Genomic DNA, 18,116 nt, shown 5'->3' on the forward strand with positions numbered 1-18,116 from the left:
ATCTTTAAAAGTGGGGCAAAACTGGTACCACACTCAATAGAGTCGTTGAGAGGATTAAAGAAGTTAATACTTTCAAGTACTTAGGAAATACCTGCCACATATTCAGTGCTCAATAAACACTGTCTTTTTTAAATAATAAATTTATTTTTTAATTGGTGTTCAATTTGCCAACATACAGAATAACACCCAGTGCTCATCCCGTCAAGTGCCCCCCTCAGTGCCCGTCAACCATTCACCCCCACCCCCCGCCCTCCTCCCCTTCCACCACCCCTAGTTCGTTTCCCAGAGTTAGGAGTCTTTATGTTCTGTCTCCCTTTCTGATATTTCCTACCCATTTCTTCTCCCTTCCCTTATATTCCATTTCACTATTATTTATATTCCCCAAATGAATGAGAACATATAATGTTTGTCCTTCTCCGATTGACTTATTTCACTCAGCATAATACCCTCCAGTTCCATCCACATCGAAGCAAATGGTGGGTATTTGTAATTTCTAATGGCTGAATAATATTCCATTGTATACATAAACCACATCTTCTTTATCCATTCATCTTTCGATGGACACCGAGGCTCCTTCCACAGTTTGGCTATTGTGGACATTGCTGCTATAAACATCGGGGTGCAGGTGTCCCAGCATTTCATTGCATCTGTATCTTTGGGGTAAATCCCCAACAGTGCAATTGCTGGGTCGTAGGGCAGGTCTATTTTTAACTCTTTGAGGAACCTCCACACAGTTTTCCAGAGTGGCTGTACCAGTTCACATTCCCACCAACAGTGTAAGAGGGTTCCCTTTTCTCCACATCCTCTCCAACATTTGTGGTTTCCTGCCTTGTTAATTTTCCCCATTCTCACTGGTGTGAGGTGGTATCTCATTGTGGTTTTGATTTGTACTTCCCTGATGGCAAGTGATGCAGAGCATTTTCTCATGTGCGTAAACACTAAGTCTTATTATTATTACTATTGCTATGATTATTTCTGTTTGTTTTGACTTTCCATAGCACATTTTTTACCGGTATGAGGTTACATGTAGTTTTTTTGCATAATTATGAAGTGTTTTCTACTGATCTGTTAGGTGTATATCATGTCTTCTCAACTAGATTAAAGACCCCTAGCAACAGAAAACATTTCTTGAGCTTTGGATCTCTCATAACAACTAGCTTAGTGCTGGGCACAGGGTACTTGATGAAAATATTCTTGTGTATAGAAATTGCACATAAGCCTCAGTGGAAAGGACAGTCAGAAATAATCTTTGTTGTCTTTTAAAATAACTTAGTGTCCTCACCACCTCCCATTGCTCTACAGTGAGCCACATAAAAGCTTTCAGCCCTGACAACTAATGACCAAATCCCCGAGAGTTCTGTGGCTTGCTTCATGGCCTGCGCTTCATGATTCTCCAGGATGCAGGGCACAGAAGCAGAGAGAATGTAATTGACAATTCAATCTTCTGCACACAAAACCTGCAGGGATAGACTCCAATGGTCCTCAGCTGGATGTACCTGGTACTGGTTCTCTGCAATGTAATTTCAGGAGAGGTCTAAAAAATGATGGAAACACCTCAGGATTTAGGTATAGAAAGTGGGGAGGAATGGGGCTGGTGGATAATAGAGAATGGTTTATTTTGGGAAAATAACCTGCAAGTTTCTTTTTTTCCTTAAGTTTGAGTGGAGGTTTGCAAAATGGAGGAGGCTGACAACCCACACAGTGTCACCAATCCTAGCAAGCAGAAATTGTGCCATCATCTAAATTGAGGCTCTGGAACTAGGCAGCCTGCATGTGAATCCTGGCTCTGCCACTTGATAGTTATGTGACCTTTCTCTTTGGAAAGATGAAGCAAAAAATCAGAAAGCAGATGCTGAGGTTAGGAATCTAGAGGGCTTTGGCTCAATAGTCCCTAATGCTTTGGCCCATGGTATTCTGAGATGTGGCAATGTCACCTGCTGTTCTCACTGTAAGCTATTGCTGCTAGGGAGCCAAGACCTTGAGAAAGCCAAAACAAGTGTTTTCCCCCTTACCTTTATAGCATTGTCTAATTAAGATTACCTATAGCTATCAGCATAACTGCAAACCCCGCAGTCTTAGTCAAAGGTAATTTTATCCCTTATGTCCATCCATGGTCTATACATTTCAGATCAAGCCTCACTTCTCCAGAATCATCATTCATCTCCACTGCTCTTCAGTCTTCTGCTTTCTCATTTACCTTTTGATGTTGCACTATAAAGATATAATAATGCTTTTTAAAAATTTGGGGTGGGGGTACACACAAAGGATGGATGGGTTATACACACACACACGCACACAAACACAGCCTCACAGTGGACATTTTTGTGAGCCATTTAAATTGATCATCCACATAAGTCCAAGGAAGCAGACCATCACTTATCCATCTTACTTTGTACTTGTGAGACATGTTCCAATATTTGAGGTAGGGAAGAAAAAGGAATTGTTTTAGAACATCATATTTTTATAAAAGTAATTCCTTTGGCTCTAGTGCCAATAAAAACTCCCTGTGGCTTCCTCATTATCTATTCCCCTGGTTTTCAGAGTCACCCATGAAGGGAGTTATTAATCCAGAACACGTACCCACATGTTGGTTTATCCATTAACTGAGACAAACCTTCAAAACCATTTGAGCCACAAGTAGACTTCAAACCTTCTTTCAGATGGACTCTTCCAGATCATGGCACTTCTGACAGCTCCACGGGCCTCTTGGTCTAAAACTGAGAGATAAAGCAATTCGAAATTATGGGCCCTGTCCATCAGCCTGGACCATACCCCAAGGAAGTCATGGCATCTGGCTTGGCCCTTTTTATTTCTCCTCCAAGTTAAACAGAGTTCATGAAAGTCTTTCCTTTATGGCAATAACTCATTATATATATATATATATATCACTTCAAAGTTTATTAAGTGCTCTCAAATGCTTTATAGGACTAGTATTTGCACCATTTCCTAAGAATATTTGTGTCCTGTATAATGACTCACCAAAAGGTCATTACTTTGGAGAAATCTGTCAATGGTCAAGTGTACAAAATGTCTCTGTTATGGATGTCAGTCGGCCTCTCTTCCCAGTTCTTCCAGTGCTTGCTCAATGAATTTACACATAAAGTGCCCTTGGGGGTAGAGACAGAGGTTATGCATAGCATCAACTGCATGGACTCCCCATTATCAAGGCTGAGTTGGCTACAGTCTCTTTGAGTTCCCACATGCCAATAACAGAGGCCCATTCTGAGCCACTAATAGGGCCCCATTCTCCAAAGTGACCAGGTAGCAGGCTGATTACATTGGATGCCCTCCACTGTGGAAGAGGAACCCATCTTTCCTCACTGAGAATGATATTTACTCTGATATAGATTTGCTTTTCCAGCCTGCAATGATTCTGCCAATACCACCATCCATAGACTTAATGAATATCCTTTCCACTGCCTTGTATCCTTTACAAGAAACTTATTTTATAGAGAAAGAAAGAAGGTGATAGAAAATACAAGACTCACTGATCTTACCACACACATCATTAACCAGATATCTTGGAGTTATCTAGTTAACCAGTTATCTAACAGTTATCCTGGCAGAGCAGTGCGATTACCTATTAAATACTCATCCATGGAATTTCCAGAAATCAAGATCTGAAAATTGCTATCTTATAGGACATGGCATATACTTTGAACTAGTGGCCAATAGTGCTGTTTCTGTTATAACCAGTATTCCAGTAACCAAGGGGTAGAAATTGGAGTGTATCTTTTTCAATATTATATCTAATAGCCCACTCAAAAAATGGTATGATTCTGCAGGTTTAGAAATTTCAGTACTCAAAGGAGATACACTTCTGGACAGAGATACGACAATATATCCACTATCTAGAAAAGAAGACAGCTATCTGGCTATTTTGGGCTGTTCATGCCACCAGAACAACAGCCCAAATGGGAAATTCTTGTGTAAATGATTTATTAAGGAAATGTTCTCAGGAGAAATCTGTGAGGAAAATAGGGAAGGGGAAGAAGCTAAGCAAGGATGTGTTTTCAGATGAAATCTGCCTTAACCTGATCCTACAGGCAGCTCTTGGCATATATAAATGGATCTTTCAATGAGTCTATCCTATCTTGACATAGAAAGATGAAGATTTTGTACTGTTGCTCTAATCAGTCATTGGCTGTGGTCAGCCTCGGGAATAGGGATCCCCAGGTTATCTGGGAGCTACAACTAGCCTGCTCTTTTGAACACCCTTTCGATGTCTTAAGAATTCCTCATCTTAGAAGTCCCAGGTTCCTCAATGCTCTCTAGCCAAAGACCACCAGGAAAACACCTTGCAAATGAATAAGTTGAGTTTATCACTCACTGCTACAGGGAAAATGCAAAGCGCAGGGAGAATATTAGAGAGGACTTATTAGAGAATTTGGGCTTATGATAGGTAATTTATTTATTTATTTTTTAAAGATTCTTATTTATTTATTCATGAGAGACACACAGAGAGAAAGAGGCAGAGACACAGGCAGAGGGAGAAGCAGGCTCCATGCAGGGAGCCTGACGTGGGACTCGATCCCGGGTCTGCAGGATCAGGCCCTGGGCTGGAGGCGGCACTAAACCGCTGAGCCACCTGGGCTGCCCAGTTTTGATTCTTTATAACTAAAAACTTTAATCAACATGCATAGGCTCCACCCTTATAACCCAGCCCCAGGACCATATAGATTGCCACTCCCCATTTGCTCATAAATGAAACAGGAGTGACTAAGGAATTCCTTAATCTTTTGGAAGAGTGAATTGTCTTCATAACTCTTTTAATATTGATGCACTGTCATATTTGAGGATCAGAATGGGACTAACATCTGCAGGGAATCTGATAGAGCCAGATATTAAGGCATCTGGATTTCTATAGGAAAGAATCAGACTCACTTTTTATTCTATTAGCTAAAGACCTTCTTGGCCATCCCTACCACCACCAAGGTAAGAATAGATGTAAAGATGGCTAAGAAATGAGACCCTGCATAACCAAGTGCAAGACTACAGATGTAGATTACAAGAGGAGATTTTATTATCGGCAGTTGTTGGAAAAGGCTTTATGGATGGTAGGAACAGAAGGGAGACCTTGAGGCACAAGTAGACTTTGACCCAGAAGCAATGAGAGAGGACACTCAAATGGCAATACTTAGCTCTGCTTTCTACTTTTGACCTTTGGCTGCTAGTGACCCTAGGCTCGCTGCTTGTAATGACCTCAATAGGTCAATATGACATGGTCTTGATCCACGTTACTGACTCCAAATCACAGAATTCTGCACCGGATCTTTCCTTCCTAGAACATAAACTTCATAAAAGCTGGAACTTTTTTCCTTTTCCTGTTTTGTATAACTAGCTCCTTAAATAGTGGTTGACACATAGTAGACCCACATTAAATGTTGAAGGAATGGCTGAATGAGTGAATGGCTGAATAAATAAATGAATCATTCCCAATACTCTCTCTTCATGGAAAGAGACAAAACAAAACAAAACAAAACAAAACAAAAAACAACAACAACAACAAAAACTAAACTAAACCTGCCTAGCTAGCTTCACCAATTTATTTATTCTGTTGCTTTTTCTCTTCCAAAAACATTCTACTGCTCCCCAGCCCTTCATGAATAGCTTCATTTCTTAGGATCTCTGCTTGCTGCTGACAAGTTCTTCTGTAGCTTTGGTTGAACTCTTATTGTGCAGCCAGCCCAAGAGACACTGAACACAGCTCTGTATTCTAGGCCAATTATACTCAGCTGGACTGAGGTATTAATTAGGGCACAGACAGGAAATATTCTATCCAATGTTCTGCAGCTTAAGGAGCAGGTTTCCTCTGAGTCAGGAACTATTTCCAGGGACCAGAGAGGAGATACATATAGCTCAGTTTAATAGAATAAGGCTTGATTCTATAGTCAATAGAATAGTCAAATCTTACCTCCAATTTTTTGAGGGGGACAAACTTCATGTTTACTCTAGCTATAAGAACTGTCAGGTGTATTTTACTCTGACAGTAATAACTGATTATCAGTTTTCCTTAAAGCTGTCCACATTTACCTAGAGGTTTTACATGGGTACTTTCACTTGGATACCTCTCGCCCAGTCCAGAACACAGACATTTAGACATACAGACACATCTCCCTGTCCCTGTAACTCTCCAGATCTCTTGCACGGTCTTGTTACAATAGTTTTGAAAACAAAAAGGGCCTTAATAGTCTCTGTGCCCTGGGGTTTTTAGTGAGGTTTAGGGAATCCAGAGAGCTGAGCTAAGTTGCAGGACATGGGAAGGAAATTAGAAAATACAGGAAAATGATTAGGGGCTGGAAAGAAGGTGGCCAGAAGGTAGGTGCAGGAAAAAAAAAAAAAAAACCTCTCACTCTACAATTTTGTTTAGGGACATTACTGGATGCTGCCATCCAAGGATTTGTTTTAAATTGACTGCAAATAGATCAAAGTGCCTGGCTTTGCCATGTACTTCCTGTGTGACCTTGGGCATGTCACTTAAAAATCTCTGTACTTCAGTTTCTTCATCTTAAAACGAGGATAATAACGGTACCTACATTATTGGATTGTTGCAAGGATTAAAGGAGTTAACATATGTAAAGCACTTAGAACAGTGTTTGGCACATACTAAGTACTATATAAGTGACAGATATTGTTGTTTTTATTTTTATAATTACCATTATCAATTGAGAGTACTTTGAATCATTCACACAATTCCTCTCTACTCCCTAGAGCTATGAGCTTTGAGAAGTATTTTTATACCAATTTGCTTCCTTGCATAGACACACAAGTGCTAGGCATTTGGGCATTTGGAATTGGAACAGAGGCCAGGTACAGGACTAAGGTTCCAGGGTACCTAGAAGTACCAGGGAACAGCAGCTGCGAATAGGTATATAATATTAGGTGAGGGTTTGTTTCATAAAGTGTATTTTTTAGCTAAATACCTGCCTCAATGTACCTGTTAGAAATTCCCCAACACAGAATTCAAATAAGAATTCTGGGAGTAAGACCCAGAAATCTACATTTTTAACAAAGTTCCCAGACTGGGTTGCCAGATTAAAAAAAAAAAAAAGAATCCAGTTAATTTTGAAGTTCAGATGAATAGTGAATTACTTTTATTACAATTATGTCTCAAATATTGCATTCATCATAGATATACTAAAAACTATTTGTTGTTTATCTGAAATTCAGATTTAATGAGGCAGCCTGTATTTACCGGCAGAATACACATCATTCCAGTGTACTCTCAGATTAAAGAACCACTTCTTTAGAAGAATGTGGGTTCTGGGGAAGCTATCTTTTTAGGAGCTTATGTCAGGGGCTGCAGAAAGGCTTAGTTATTGAAACAGGGGTATAGAGTGGAGGATTACTCAAAGAGAAATAACAAAGTGCTTGGTTCACTAGAACTGGGGCAGAATCAGGGTAAATCATCAGGCAGAATCAAATTGACTTCATTTAGTTTGGCCTCAAGGTCTGCGTTTTTCCTAGAGCAATAGCTCTCAATGAGTTGAAAGTCAGGGGTGAGCAACTTTTTCAAAAAGCATGTCAAGTATTTCCAATACCACTTCCCTGCCCCTGTAGGGAAGGAAAAATATTTCACTCCATTCTTTTAGGTTCTGTACCTGGAGCCTGCAAATTGTGAAGAAGTGACAGAGAGTACAAAGGAGAGGGGTTGGGCTTATAGGTGCGGTAAATTATGGGAAAGTACATGGAAGAAACTAATGGAAGTTAAGGGTTATTTTGGTAATGTCTTTTGTGCAGACCCATCTTGTACCAACTTTCTATGTTTAGTTATAAGGGTTGTTCTCATAGTATGGAAGAGGGGATGAGAAACATTTCACAATGGGAAATTTATGTCTTTCTTTTAGGCAGATGGGGGAGAGCAAAGCTCTTCCTGTGTTTGCTGCTTCTTAATTGCCTTTGGCTCAGGATAATCCTTAGGCCAAAGTGGCATACTTTGGAATGGCCTATTCTGTTCCCCTTCATCCACATATTGAGGACCACTATCACAGAGCTTCAACCAGCAAATAGAATAGAAGGATAGGTCATTAGAAATGTGCCTATTGGGACGCCTGGGTGGCTCAGTGGTTGGGAGTTGGCCTTCGGCTTGGGGCGTGATCCCGGAATCCGGGATCGAGTCCCACATCGGGCTCCTTGAAGGGAGCCTTCTTCTCCTTCTGCCTGTGTCTCTCATGAATAAATAAATAAAATATTTTTTTAAAAAAAGAGAGAAATGTACCTATGGTCTCTTATTGTGTCCACACTGACACAGCAGATAGTACATTTTTTTTCACTATAACCCATCCAGCCCTTTTCCACCGCAGTCCCACATATTCTTCTATTTGTACAAATAATAAGCAACTATTACCTTAGCATCTCTGTGGCCATCTCTTTCATCATGGCTATTGCTAAGGTCTTAGTAGGCACTAGTGTGCAGTATTGCTTATTACTTTGAAGAGACTGGGTAGAGAGTTGGGTCAGTTTTCCTGAGGCAGATATATTCTGAAAATTTCCCTATTGCCATCATGTCAAGTGTGGGCTGCATTTACAGGTCTTACATTCCAAAGCCACACACCATCCATTGCACAAGACTGTTATCAGGCCAGTACAGCCAGATGCTACCTCCTGCCTGCTATCTTATCAAATTTTCATTATGACCCAAAAGTCAGCATAGAAGAGCCTCCTTTCTGATGGATTAGGAAACTGCTTATTTTGATGAGGCTTATTCTCCTCAGTTCTGCAAGGATAAAAGGAACACCATTTCATAGGAAGGCCTGACTCAACACTAGCGCCAGTGACTCAGTTTATTTGCTATTTCTTCCCACCAATCTCAGGTGTTATGTCAAAGGGATGTTTCCTGGCCAAGAAGAACAGCTTTGTCTTAGCTTGTTCCCTCTCCTCCCACAGCACCACCAGAAACTGTTCCGTCGAAGGATAATAGACCAGAGTGCATAACTTCAGCTCATTATAAAATGACATTTCAGCCATTCAAGAGATCAAACGGCTACTTATAAAACAGAATGGAGACCATATAGTAGCCAGCCAGGGAAAACACACACATGCATATATACACATACTTTTTTATTGCAAAACGTGGCATAATTGAGGTCTATAAAATGCATAGATGAAAACAAATATTATATGCCCAACTGAGAAAGTCAGAACTCACATTCCTCTTAGGAACATGCTTTAGCATTTCCAATGGCACTAGCCAGTTTGTCTTGATTGAGAGTTATTGGTGTCATCTTATCTGTCCCCATGCTCCACTGGACTATGAACTCCTTGAGGGTAGAAGCATGTTTTATTCATCTTTGTTATTCATGTCCAGCCCTGATCACAAGTCTTGGTTTAGAGGAAGCACCTTATAAATGCATATAAAAATAAGAGTGCTGGCAGAAAAATAAGGAACAGAAGAGGAAGTGCAAGTGCAGGGCAACTTTCAAATCTGTACTGAGTATCAGTAGTTGAGCCTGAAGCAGACGAAAGTAGTGATAAACTGGAGGAAATAGAAACAAAAGAGCATATGGATGGGCAGATGACAGCTTTGGACAGCATATAAGTTAAAAGTGGCCTTGCCCTACCAGTAAAAATCACAAGAAAACTCAAGCCCATGGTCTAACCCACTATTGAGAAGTTATTTGTTTGGAGTTTTTTAATGGGAAGTCATTCATGAAGATAAAAACAATGAAAAGGAAAATATTATTTTATACCTTGCTTGGTTCTGCATCTGCATTCATGCTTATTCTCTCCTTCTTGCCTCTGCCAATGAAATCTTCTCCATACTCTAAAGCACATCTTCACATGTCTCCATGAGATTGTTGGAATTCATGTCATGTGTCTCGTTTAATCCAAAGGAGACCTTCTTTGGGAGAACCACAAATTATCCAGTTTTTTATGGCAAACATCAAGTCTTATTTTCTCTTCTGGATACTTTAAGAATCTAAAATAGTTCTGGGTCTATTACAGGGACTTAATAAATATTAGTTGATTATCTAATTTATGGTGGATATAAAACCAATCCTGCAGAATGTTGGAAATGGTTGCTCTCCTGTGGAAACAGATTTAATTTGGCTTCATTAAATACAAAGCTAGGCCCATCTCATGCCAAATGGGCATGTTACCCTTTGGAGATTGTTTTTCACTGCCTGGTAGAACAGTGATTCTGTTATGATTAAAGAATAGAAAACGTATCTACCTCTACCTCTAGTGCAGGAAATTTGAATAAATGACACAAAATTCCTCTGTGAGATGGCTGATGGTTTATATTTTCTCTTTAATCAAGAAAAAGGGATTAGAAGCTATGAAGAAAACTTTAGATCCCATGTCCCTTGAATGTTAAACAACAATAACAGGAATCTGGCTTATTTCAAAGAACAGTCAGAGGCCATACAATGATGAAGTACTAAAGGCGGGAAAGAAGAAAAAAAATGGAATAAGGACATTCTCAGAGAGCAGCTAATCAAAAGTAGGAATAAAGACTCCTGTAAGGGAAGTAGAGTCCAGAAAGTAAAAGCTGTGGAGAGATGAATAAGAAATTCTGCCAGATTTAAGAGCCAGAGACATCTGAGGATTTAATTAAGTTGTTACATTATTGACCTAAGGAGTAAATTCCTGGTTGAAAGAGGAATTCTTAGGAGACAATGAGGAGAAACTACCCTGAGATTGGGATATTCTAGGAAGAGGAGCCCAAATCCCAGAATTCTCAGCATACCCAATGTAGGACAGGTGTGGTAGACAGCGTTCTGATATTTCCAACATATCTCATTTTGTACCTTTACTATGCATATTATCTTATTAAAGGCTCTGAGAAGTGCTGCAGTTATAAAACATGTTCGTCTTTATTACACCCATCATACCCCAGTCATATAAGCAGAAAGGTTTTCCTAGAGGAATATTTTATGATATACTGTGGATCACCATTGGGAAAGTGCTCTCAAAGACTGAGAAATATTAGTGAAGGGGCCTCTGGAAGTCATCCAATGCAATGCAAAACCTGCATTTAGGGTTTATTTGGATTATGTACTAGTATCCATTTCTGCTATTCTTTAGGTCAGAAAGGAAAAGCAAAAAGCAAACCTTTCATTATTGAAAGGGCCAGTATAACTATATAGTAATGAACACTGACATTCTATAGCCCTTTATTTTGACAGTAAATGTACAGAATGAGATTTGAAATATGCAGCCTTACTGGATTTATTTTATAATGGAATTCATCTTTCTCAGTGTCTTGAGGGACTACAGTATATCAGAATATAGTTTGGGAAATGTTGGTCAATGAACTATATAAAATGTGCTTTATAAATTTATTACATTAACACATATGTCTTCAGTCTTGAAGACCATGGAGGGAAGAGATTGCATCAAACACACATACAACTCTTCTAGGCTGTGTTTTGCTGGGACTTGTGAAAGGAATTTCCCATTGGAACTGTGTTGGAAACACATGCTTTATTTCCAATAGCAAGGAAAGGACCTTCTCCCTTCACTACTGATGAAATGAAGTGAAGTTTGAGAAAGAGAGCCAAATATTTAAACTCTCCACTGAGCTGGCACCTATATACTCCAGCATGCTTTCCAAGCCCTGTGTGCAGCCCCTAAACAGCTATAGGTTATGCTCCATTATTCAACCAAATAGCCCAGAAAACTTCTCTGCACAGCTAAGGTTCTGGCCATGATGTGTTTTGAAAGATGTAACCATGAAAAAGACACCAGTGTTAGGCCAAAGAATGTAGGCTTAAAATCCTAGAATTTTCCAGTTGATTTTGTCACATTGAAGAGATTGGCACAGGTAGAAGCTGTCTTCATAGACTTCTGAGGAGTCTCTTCAGAACCGGGACTCTTGACTCATCTGAGATTTGAAACAAGCACAATCATAGTGTTTTCCAACACATCTGGCTTTATTCTTGCTATTCCCATCTTTTTTAGAAGAGGGTTTCATTCCTAAGAGCAAGTGCCCCAATTGTTTAACTCCACAAGAAGAGATGCTCTGGCTTAAAAGTGAAATCTCCAAGAATATTAGAGCTGAAGACCTTGCACAAGCGTCTAGCCTTGTTACAGCTCAATTTAATCTCAGGAAGAACTGTATAAGAGTGTTGGCTTTGCAGGGGAAAAAAACCAACGAACTTCTTCCTTCCAACTGTGGAAATAAAATATGATACTCAAGTGCCCACTCATTAGCCAAAAACACTAATTAAATGACTGTGTCACAATCACCAGAGGGTCTTGTTTAAAAATATACATTCCTGGTTTCCCCTGCCAGATGTATTGAATCAGAATCTCTAGAAGTGGAGTGAAGAATCTAAAGTTTTAAGAAGGTCTTCAAGAGATTCTGATGCATAGCCAGGGTTGAAAACCATTAGATTAGATGATTTACAAGATCTCTTCTAGACTTAATTTTTACAGATTCCTTTATTTTAAAAAGATAGACATAGATCCTCCACCTACCATGTGTCAGGAATCCTCCCAGACTTGGGAGCCTCTCAACCAAGATTCCTTATCCAAACCACAGAAAAAGATTTTCGTGACTTTTTTCAATCCTCCCAAAGATGATGCATAAAGAATATTGTTATAGGTGCATAGAAGAGAAGTTAATGCATTACATACAATGGCTGCCTTAGGGTATTAGGGCTTAGCTCTTTCATGGTTGCTAGAGAAAACTAGTAGAGAGACAGTTTGTGAGGGATAAAGTGTCTAAAATATAATGTATTTACACTGTAGGTAGTTCAGCTACATAATAGGGCCACCAGCTGCCAGACCTTCCAAATGCCTGTGTGGTATGAAGTAGGCTTCCCTTACTTCTCCCCCACCTATGTCAGAAACATATAATGATCAATAGATAAATTACCATTGAGATTCTGGGGTTAACTTGTTACCATGGTACAGCGGTGTATCCAGAGTAAAGCAGTAACCTTAAGAAATTTGGACTTTATTCAAACATAAAACCATTGAAGAGTTTCTGACAGGATGAGTAAGGGGATCAACTATACATTTTTCTAATATCACTCTGACTACAGGGTCAAGACTGGAACGGAGAAGGGCAAGACTCAATGTTGACAGATCAACTTGTTAATGAAATCATTATTGAATTAATGTGTTCGGAGCTGCAAAGATAAATGAAATAATTATGGCTTGTGTTAAAAACTATGAAGAAAAGAGCCAGGGTACTATGAAAGAGAAAAAAGGAGGGGCTATCCATTTTATAGGAAAGCATGTTGATAGAAATATAATGTGAGCAATATATACAACTTTTTAAAAAGCATTCTGGTTGTTGTGGGAAGACTGAAAAGGCCATCATGGGACAAGACTGATCACTGAGTCTTTCAGGGTTGGGGAATCCAGGCATTCAGACCAGGAGAAGAGAATGACTCAAGTACCAGGAACACCCTGAACTCCACATTTTAGAGAGTTGAGTCAAAGCCTTGAGCCAGAGATGAGCCCTTAATCAGTGGAAATGGTCCACAGAACCCTGTACAAACTTACCCAGGGGGAAATGAAAGCAGCTTATAAACTTGACCTGACCTGGGTGTACACAACTGTCAAAACTATGGAGCTGAAAATCTAAGAGTTGTTCATTTTATTGTGCAATACATGATGCCTTGATAAGTTAAAACACTTATTCAAATGATTTGCCTTAGCCAACAGTACTTTTTGGTGAAGAACAAGATGTGAACACAACCATGTTCTACTGAAATTCTAATGCAAAAAATTTGACTTGGGTAAGGCCCAAAATTACTAAAGAGAAACCAACTATTTAGAGAGAGAGAGAATGGAAATGCACGAAGTGATTATATCATATCTGATTGTTTACGTGTTCACTAAAGGTTTTGCAGCTAAAACCTGTGTAACCCAATCTTTGCATGATTGAAATGATTTTCCCCAGATATCCAGATGGTTCCCACTTTCCACCCACCCCTGTCCCTCTTCCACCATAATAGTTTTCTCTTCCCATTCTCTCACCTTTGAGACTTCCAGAAGAAAATAATTTTTATAACAGAGAAAAGACTTACCATTGGAAAGCTTCTCAGGATTGACCTTTGGGTTCAACCAGTCTCCCCATGATATTCACACACACTGGGAATCAAAGTCAATTGTGGGAAATCTATGAGGTAGGACTGACATATTGGGGTGTAGACTGAATCACAAACTGCCGCTGAGCAGTGGTTGCTGAATTCCAATTTGTGCACAGAATCACTGGCTCCCACTAGCTACTAACCTATCTCATTCCAAGTGAAAGAACATTTTGTAAGGAATATTGACTACGGAGATTTTCTTAGTGTCTTCCACTGCTTTTCCCTTTCCTTTTTCTCAACACTTATATTTTGCTATTTCCTCAGGTTTTCTTCTCATGCTACATAATCTCCTTGGGTGATCTCATCCACTCCTACAGCTTTAACTATGACAAGTAGGCTAGGGGTTCCTAAATCTTTATCACAAGTACAGATGTTTTTCTTAAGCATCAGACTCAAATATCTAAAAGCTTAAAAAGCTTATTGGGCAATTGCACCAAGATATCCTACAAAAACATCAAATTCAAAAACTCAGTAATTGAACGCTTAATATTCTTTCCTAACTCTTGCCCTAAATCTATTTTTTTCTTTTGAATTTTCTCTCTATATTAATGACAGTTCCCAGCTACCCCAGCTAAAAACCTAGGATTCATTCAACCTCAATTTTTATTTTTCCTTCTCATCATCCCCTACAACCGCTCCAGTAATTTTCTATATTTCATCAACCCTGTATTATAAATATCTTTTTTCTTTCCCTCATACTCATTCTTGCTATTACTGCCTCAGTTTAGACCATTAGCATCTTTCATCTGTTGCAATCACATCTGGAGGTATTACTTCAGCCCATTGTCTACAATACTGCTTCAATGATCCGTCTAAATATTTATTCATTTGTTTTTCTTTCTCAATATATCATGAGTTATTTAAGGGAAAAGGTCATATTTTATTTGACTTTATATCAACAGTACCTTGCAGAGTGTTTGTCACAGAGTAAGCCAGATGGTTGGATGAATGCATGAATGGATGAATTAGAGGAGTCCAACATCATTCCTGAAAAATGTTAGAGATGCAATGGCAAATAAAACAGAACTGAACTCTTTTCTTTCCTCATGGAGCCAAATCACTATCATACTTGATCAGTTCATTTTTTAATGCCCTTGTCTTTTTGTCTTTTCCTCACTCTTTATTTTTTATTTTTTTAATAAATTTATTTTTTATTGGTGTACAATTTACCAACATACAGAATAACACCCAATGCTCATCCTGTCAAGTGCTCCCCCCAGTGCCCGTCACCCATTCATCCCCACCCCCTGCCCTCCTCCCCTTCCACCACCCCTAGTTCATTTCCCAGAGTTAGGCGTCTTCATGTTCTGTCTCCCTTTCTGATATTTCCTACCCATTTCTTCTCCCTTCCCTTCTATTCCCTTTCACTATTATTTATATTCCTCAAAAGAATGAGAACATATAATGTTTGTCCTTCTCCGATTGACTTATTTCAATCAGCATAATACCCTCCAGTTCCATCGACGTTGATGTCTTTTTGTTGTCTGATTGCTGAGGCTAGGACTTCCAGTACTATGTTGAATAGCAGTGATGAGAGTGGACATCCCTGTCTTATTCCTGATCTTAGGGGAAAGGCTCCAGTGCTTCCCCATTGAGAACGATATTTGCTGTGGGCTTTTTGTAGATGGCTTTTAAGATGTTGAGGAATGTTCCCTCTATCCCTACACTCTGAAGAGTTTTGATCAGGAATGGATGCTGTATTTTGTCAAATGCTTTCTATGCATCTAATGAGAGGATCATATGGTTCTTGGTTTTTCTCTTGCTGATATGATGAATCACATTGATGGTTTTATGGGTGTTGAACCAGACCTGTGTCCCAGGAATAAATCCTACTTGGTCATGGTGAATAATTTTCTTAATGTACTGTTGGATCCTATTGGCTAGTATCTTGTTGAGAATTTTTGCATCCATGTTCATCACGGATATTGGTCTATAATTCTCCTTTTTGGTGGGGTCTTTGTCTGGTTTTGGAATTAAGGTGATGCTGGCCTCATAGAACGAATTTGGAGTACTCCATCTCTTTCTATCTTTCCAAACAGCTTTAGCAGAATGGGTATGGTTTCTTTTTTTCTTTTTTCTTTAAAGGATTTTATTTATTTATTTATGATAGTCACACACACACACACACACAGAGAGAGAGAGAGAGAGAGAGAGAGAGGCAGAGAAACAGGCAGAGGGAGAAGCAGACTCCATGCACCGGGAGCCCGACATGGGACTCGATCCCGGGTCTCCAGGATCGCGCGCTGGGCCAAAGGCGGGTGCTAAACTGCTGTGCCACCCAGGGATCCCGGTATGGTTTCTTCTTTAAACGTTTGATAGAATTCCCCTGGGAAGCCATCTGGCCCTGGACTTTTGTGTCTTGGGAGGTTTTTGATAACTGCTTCAATTTATTCCCTGGTTATTGGCCTGTTCAGGTTTTCTATTTCTTCCTGTTCCAGTTTTGGTAGTTTGTGGCTTTCCAGAAATGTGTCCATTTATTCTAGATTGCCTAATTTATTGGCGTATAGCTGTTCATATGTTTTTAAAATCGTTTGTAGTGATCTCTCCTTTCTCATTCATGATTTTATTAATTTGAGTCTTCTCTCTCTTCTTTTTAATAAGGCTGGCTAATGGTTTATGTATCTTATTAATTCTTTCAAAGAACCAACTCCTGGTTCTGTTGATCTGTTCCACAGTTCTTCTGGTCTCGATTTCGTTGAGTTCTGCTCAAATCTTTATTAACTCTCTTCTTCTGCTGGGTGTAGGATCTATTTGCTGTTCTTTCTCCAGCTCCTTTACACATAAGGTTAGCTTGTGTATTTCAGTTTCCAGTTTTTGAATGGATGCTTGTATTGCAATGTATTTCCCCCTCAGGATTGCTTTTGCTGCATCCCAAAGATTTTGAATAGTTGTATCTTCATTCTCATTAGTTTCCATGAATCTTTTTAATTCTTCCTTAATTTCCTGGTTGACCCTTTCATCTTTTAGCAGGATGGTCCTTAACCTCCACGTGTTTGAAGTCCTTCCAAACTTCTTGTTGTGATTTAGTTCTAATTTCAAGGCATTATGGTCTGAGAATATGCAGGGGACGATCCCAATCTTTTGGTATCGGTTCAGACCCGATTTGTGACCCAGTATGTGGTCTATTCTGGAGAAAGTTCCATGTGCACTTGAGAAGAATGTGTATTCAGTTGAGTTTGGATGTAAAGTTCTGTAGATATCTGTGAAATCCATCTGGTCCAGTGTATCATTTAAAGCTCTCGTTTCTTTGGAGATGTTGTGTTTAGAAGACCTATCGAGTATAGAAAGCACTAGATAAAGTCACCAAGTATAAGTGTATTATTATCTAAGTATGTCTTAATTTTGGTTATTAATTGATTTATATATTTGGCAGCTCCCACATTCGGGGCATATAGATTGAGGATTGTTAAGTCCTCTTGTTGGATAGATCCTTTAAGTATGAGATAGTGTCCCTCTTCATCTCTCACTACAGTCTTTGGGGTAAATTTTAGTTTATCTGATATAAGGATGGCTACCCCTGCTTTCTTTTGAGGACCATTCGAATGGTAAATGGTTCTCCAACCTTTTATTTTCAGGCTGTAGGTGTCCTTCTGTCTAAAATGAGTCTCTTGTAGACAGCAAATAGATGGGTCCTGCTTTTTTATCCAGTCTGAAACCCTGCGCCTTTTGATGGGGTTATTAAGCCCATTCACGTTCAGAGTTACTATTGACAGATATGAGTTTAGTGTCATCATGATATCTATTCAGTCCTTGTTTTTGTGGATTGTTCCACTGAACTTCTTCTTAAAGAGGAATTTTAAGAGTCCCCCTTAAAATTTCTTGCAGAGCTGGTTTGGTGGTCACATATTCTTTCCGTTCCTGCCTGTCTTGGAAGCTCTTTATCTTTCCTTCCATTCTGAATGAGAGCCTTGCTGGATAAAGTCTTCTTGGTTGCATGTTCTTCTCATTTAGGACCCTGAATATATCCTGCCAGCCCTTTCTGGCCTGCCAGGTCTCTGTGGAGAGGTCTGCTGCTACCCTAATACTTCTCCCCATAAAAGTCAGGGATTTCTTGTCACTTGCTGCTTT

At 39.4% G+C, this 18,116-nt stretch overlaps 1 long non-coding RNA gene across 1 annotated transcript; it reads right to left on the reverse strand.

Moving 5' to 3' along the window:
• Positions 1-942: 942 nt before the first annotated feature.
• On the reverse strand, positions 943-9,837 carry LOC119868228. The gene is made up of 4 exons (XR_005385991.1): positions 9,690-9,837; positions 2,980-3,107; positions 2,615-2,717; positions 943-2,211 (listed from the first exon to the last, which is right to left on the reverse strand). It is a non-coding gene; the product is annotated as an uncharacterized LOC119868228 (long non-coding RNA).
• Between the last annotated feature and the right edge of the window lie 8,279 nt (positions 9,838-18,116).

The sequence above is a fragment of the Canis lupus genome, chromosome X, assembly GCF_011100685.1.
Source record: "Canis lupus familiaris isolate Mischka breed German Shepherd chromosome X, alternate assembly UU_Cfam_GSD_1.0, whole genome shotgun sequence".
NCBI lineage: Eukaryota > Metazoa > Chordata > Mammalia > Carnivora > Canidae > Canis > Canis lupus.